Source organism: Coregonus lavaretus (genome assembly GCF_964263955.1).
Source record: "Coregonus lavaretus genome assembly, contig: HAP1_SCAFFOLD_731, whole genome shotgun sequence".
Lineage (NCBI taxonomy): Eukaryota > Metazoa > Chordata > Actinopteri > Salmoniformes > Salmonidae > Coregonus > Coregonus lavaretus.
Genome location: NW_028156703.1, coordinates 57,501 through 63,289, shown reverse-complemented (window position 1 = coordinate 63,289; position 5,789 = coordinate 57,501). Strand labels below are relative to the sequence as shown.

Here is a 5,789-nt window from a genome sequence, read left to right as displayed (position 1 = left end):
GAAAGTCTGTATTGTATTGATGTTTCAGATAAAGTTTGACTTTGGGAATTTATTAACTCACCCTACTGTTAGTATGAATGCTTAATTTAGGTGTCACTTTTAGAGGGTGTTTCTTCATCCGACATAGCACTGTGCTACTCTGTACTTTTTAAAACAGGAAGCGTGTTGAACGCTGCGCAAAACCAAGTACAGTATATTAGTCTGTGCAATCCAGACCAAGCTGTGATCATGTTATTACTCAAAGCATAATCTCTCGTAGACAGACCTCATAAACATAATTACGCAAAGATTTTAGTTCTGGGCTAACCAAGATTACTCAAAGCAGAACTATCAGTAGACACATGCTGACACTTTGTGGAATCATGGGGCATTTTGACTGAAAGGTCTTGAAGTGTCTTGTGTGACCAGTATTACTCAAACTATTGATGATGATGATAAACCACTGATAAGCACAACTGGTGTGAAGACAATGGAAGGATGTTCACTAGTAGACAATCCAGTACCTTGTTGACTCTAGATTAAAAACTGGGGCGTCTGGACTGAACGTTCTTAATGATGTGTGGCAGACCTGTTGTTTCTGTCTCTTCACCCATTTAGTGTAGTTTATGTGCGTGTCCAGCTTCCTCTATCCCTCTGTTGACTTGGCCAGTTGGGGGCTAATTATGTTCCTAGGTTGGTTGGAGCTGTAACAGACGGAGAGGGTCAGAAAGTCTTTCACACACACTAGGGATGACGTCACCATAGGGGGGGGGGGTGCTTCCAGAGAGTTTAGGCTGCAGATATGGTCGGAGGGGACTAGAATGGAACAGCTGTATACTGTAGAACACTACTTTACAGAATGTTTCAGAATGATGGAACGCTTAGAACGGACATGATTCTAATCCACAGGGTGGAGAAGATCATGTCAATTCTACACATTCCAAAATAGAACTGCCAATCTCTCCCACTTGGACTAAACACACACGGCAGTCTCAGTAAGACAATCTATAGATATTTGCAGACAGAAGTAAGGTTTACTCAGACCACATCTTAGATAGCAGCCTTGTGTCATAGACTATATGTAACATAGTAAACGTAAATCCTGGACGTTCAAGTTAGTATGATATGTTATGTTTGGTATGGTTACATAAGACAGATGGTTACTTAAGGCAAAAACTAAAATAGAGTTGTTGGTTGGGGTGGATGGGCGGGCGTATAATGCGGACGTCTAGCAATCCAAAGGTTGTGTGTTAGAATCTCATCATTTTAGCTAATTAGCTACTTTTACTACTTTTTAGCTACTTTACAAACAACTTGGCATGTTAGCTAACCCTTCCCTTAACCCTAACCCTTTAACCTAACACCTGACCTTAACCCCAAGCCTAGCTAACGTTAGCCCCAACAATTTGGAATTCGGAACATGTACGAATTGCAATTCCTCACATATTGTACGAGTTGAAATTCCTAACATATCATATGAAATGGATGATGGACATCCACAAATTAATACATCCACACGAAAGATAACACAGTATCATACTAATGGTAGTGTTCTGGATTTACGTTGCCCATGTGACGTCCAGGCTGTGCATAGAAGCTTTTAGCAGAGTGACTGACAGGATGCTTGTTGACATATGTGAGAACATATTTTCTCTGAATGCATTTCCTTTTTTTCTTCTCAGTATTAGACTTCTCTACAGGGGTTGTCTAAAAAGGACATCTGATATTACACTCTAATACGCTATTATATATAACATCATACTGTGTAAACTATTGTATGTAGGTGTAAACTGAGGACTGCAGGTTTTGAATGATCTCTCCGATAGTGATTTATCGTCTACCTTATCTGTCTGTAGGGACTCATTTGAAGTTGATGTACTTCCTTGTGCTAGAGTGAGCAAGGGGACGGGGGAGCAGAGGAAGTGGGGTGTGTAGACATAAACAAAGTGAGAGAGGGAGGGAGGGGGAGAGAGAAAGGGAGAGAAGCCAAATCATTAGTTTTGAAAAGGTAGTGAGAGAGGCAGAGAGAAAGAGAGAGGTGGTCTCATCAGAGAGGATGTTTGCAACACAGCAGATTGCAGTTAGACGACTGAATCGGTGCACAGTAGTGTGAACCAGCTAACTGTCTGCCAGATTTCAGAGAGGGAGAGAAGAGAAGGTGCTCCGGAGAGAAGAACATTGGCACACTACACAAAGAAAGAGAGTGAGGAAAGGGGGGACGGAGAGGAAGGTAAGAGTTACTGACACAGAAACAAACCGGAGAGAGAGAGAGAAAGAAAGAAAGAGAGGGAAAGAGAAACGTTAGTAGAGACAGTGGACTTTCTGTTCCTTTCACTAACAGCACTGAGGTAAGTTATTCCTTTTACCTTTTAAATGTCTGGTGAACAAACTTCTGTACACTCATGTGGATATGAATGAACGCATTATTGTCTGCAGTAGATTCAGTAAGGACTGTGGACTAGGTTTTTACCTAAGGGAATGCAAGGTAGAAACATACTGAAATGCAAGGTAGAAAAGTATAGAACGTTTTGAACGGTTTGAACTTTAAATCCTCTTTGTTCAGTCATTTGAGGAGAACAGTGAGAGTATACACATAGATGTGAGATTGTACTGTAGTAGTTCTTACTAGTGTAGTTATGTAAAGTGCAGTCGTTGCTCTTATTGTGGTGTATGAGACTAAACCAGACCGTATAGTGTCGTAAATAACTACCTGCATCCGAATGGTTGACTTAACAGAGTGTTTGAATCTGCAGTATGTTGTCATTTAAACATGGCACACACAATAGCACACAGTAATTCCCTTTATGGCAATGTTTGGCGTCATAAATATCTATCTGCATCTCTATGGCTGAAAAGCAGAAGTCTGTGATGGTAGTCTTTGAGGTCAGGTTGTAGGACAGGGAATGTGGCAATGATGTTCTGAAGTTTAGAATGCTGCCTTTTGTTCATTATTTTTGGAACAAGCCATACTCAAAACCACGCAGTATAGCACTAATTCTAAGGGCAATTTGAGGCCATTATGTATTTCCCAATGAGCCACTGTTCCAGTTTATCCACTAGCTACCTGGCTCAACTCTCACAGTAAATCCTAAAGCCTAAAGGATTGGATTACCCTTAAAATGTTATTATAATAGAACACCAATAACACCTACACAAAGGTGTGATATCATTGTCTCCCCAAGCCAAATATAACTTCTGTGAACCTTGGGTGTTAGCTATAATAGAATTGAAATGATACCCGTACCAAGGTATGTGGGTGTTCATTTACTCCACTGTTGAAGTAAATTCTGAAGAAAGCCTACACGGGATTGTGCAACCCTTCAATGTTATTGTTTAATACAATTTACATTTACGTCATTTAGCAGACGCTCTTATCCAGAGCGACTTACAAATAGGTGCATTCACCTTATAGCCAGTGGGATAACCACTTTACAATGTTTTATTTTTTATTGAATTATATATTTTATATATATATATATTATTATTATTTTTTTAGGGGGGGGGTGGGTGGGTTGGAGTAAAGGGGGGGGTGGGGGTAGAAGGATTACTTTATCCTATCCCAGGTATTCCTTAAAGAGGTGGGGTTTCAAATGTCTCCGGAAGGTGGTGAGTGACTCCGCTGTCCTGGCGTCGTGAGGGAGCTTGTTCCACCATTGGGGTGCCAGAGCAGCGAACAGTTTTGACTGAGCTGAGCGGGAACTATGCTTCCGCAGAGGTAGGGGAGCCAGCAGGCCAGCAGGCCAGAGGTGGATGAACGCAGTGCCCTCGTTTGGGTGTAGGGACTGATCAGAGCCTGAAGGTACGGAGGTGCCGTTCCCCTCACAGCTCCGTAGGCAAGCACCATGGTCTTGTAGCAGATGCGAGCTTCAACTGGAAGCCAGTGGAGTGTGCGGAGGAGCGGGGTGACGTGAGAGAACTTGGGAAGGTTGAACACCAGATGGGCTGCGGCATTCTGGATGAGTTGTAGGGGTTTAATGGCACAGGCAGGGAGCCCAGCCAACAGCGAGTTGCAGTAATCCAGACGGGAGATGACAAGTGCCTGGATTAGGACCTGTGCCGCTTCCTGTGTAAGGCAGGGTCGTACTCTCCGAATGTTGTAGAGCATGAACCTACAGGATCGGGTCACCGCCTTGATGTTAGCGGAGAACGACAGGGTGTTGTCCAGGGTCACGCCAAGGCTCTTCGCACTCTGGGAGGAGGACACAACGAAGTTGTCAACCGTGATGGCGAGATCATGGAACGGGCAGTCCTTCCCCGGGAGGAAGAGCAGCTCCGTCTTGCCGAGGTTCAGCTTGAGGTGGTGATCCGTCATCCATACTGATATGTCTGCCAGACATGCAGAGATGCGATTCGCCACCTGGTTATCAGAAGGGGGAAAGGAGAAGATTAGTTGTGTGTCATCAGCGTAGCAATGATAGGAGAGGCCATGTGAGGATATGACAGTGCCAAGTGACTTGGTGTATAGCGAGAATAGGAGATGGCCTAGAACTGAGCCCTGGGGGACACCAGTGGTGAGAGCACGTGGTGCGGAGACAGCTTCTCGCCACGCCACTTGGTAGGAGCGACCGGTAAGGTAGGACGCAATCCAAGAGTGAGCCGCGCCGGAGATGCCCAGCTCGGAGAGGGTGGAGAGGAGGATCTGATGGTTCACAGTATCAAAGGCAGGAGACAGGTCTAGAAGGACAAGAGCAGCGGAGAGAGAGTTAGCTTTAGCAGTGCGGAGAGCCTCCATGACACAGAGAAGAGCAGTCTCAGTTGAATGACCAGTCTTGAAACCTGACTGGTTTGGATCAAGGAGGTCATTCTGAGAGAGATAGCAAGAGAGTTGGCTAAAGACGGCACGCTCAATAGTTTTGGAGAGAAAAGAAAGAAGGGATACTGGTCTGTAGTTGTTGACATCAGAGGGATCGAGTGTTGTTTTTTTGAGAAGGGGTGCAACTCTCGCTCTCTTGAAGACGGAAGGGACATAGCCAGCGGTCAAGGATGAGTTGATCAACGAGGTGAGGTAAGGGAGAAGGTCACCGGAGATGGTCTGGAGAAGAGAGGAGGGGATAGGGTCAAGCGGGCAGGTTGTTGGGCGGCCTGCCGTCACAAGTCGCAAGATTTTATCTGGAGAGAGAGGGGAGAAAGAAGTCAAAGCATAGGGTAGGGCAGTGTGAGCAGGACCAGCAGTGTCATTTGACTTAACAAACGAGGATCGGATGTCGTCAACCTTCTTTTCAAAATGGTTGACGAAGTCATCCACAGAGAGGGAGGGGGGGGGGGGGATTCAGCAGGGAGGAGAATGTGGCAAAAAGCTTCCTAGGGTTAGAGGCGGATGTTTGGAATTTAGAGTGGTAGAAAGTGGCCTTAGCAGCAGAAACAGATGAAGAGAATGTAGAGAGGAGGGAGTGAAAAGATGCCAGGTCCGCAGGGAGTCTAGTTTTCTTCCATTTCCGCTCGGCTGCCCGGAGCCCTGTTCTGTGAGCTCGCAATGAGTCATCAAGCCACGGAGCTGGTGGGGAGGACCGAGCCGGCCGGGAGGATAGGGGACATAGAGAGTCAAAGGATGCAGAAAGGGAGGAGAGGAGGGTTGAGGAGGCAGAATCAGGAGATTGGAGGGAGAAGGATTGAGCAGAGGGAAGAGATGATAGGATGGAAGAGGAGAGAGTAGCGGGAGAGAGAGAGCAAAGGTTGCGACGGCGCATTACCATCTGTGTAGAGGCAGAGTGAGTAGTGTTGGAGGAGAGGGAGAGAGAAAAGGATACAAAGTAGTGGTCGGAGACTTGGAGGGGAGTTGCAGTGAGATTAGTAGAAGAACAGCATCTAGT

General features: G+C 45.6%; 1 pseudogene across 1 annotated transcript in view; it reads left to right on the top strand.

Annotated features, from left to right (window-relative positions):
* The first annotated feature begins 2,026 nt into the window (after positions 1-2,026).
* The window catches only part of LOC311126073 (polyunsaturated fatty acid 5-lipoxygenase-like), an 18,837-nt pseudogene continuing 15,074 nt past the window's right edge, over positions 2,027-5,789 (top strand). Inside the window, exon 1 of the transcript in view lies at positions 2,027-2,209. The product of the transcript in view is annotated as a polyunsaturated fatty acid 5-lipoxygenase-like (transcript). The remainder of the gene's footprint in view (positions 2,210-5,789) is intronic.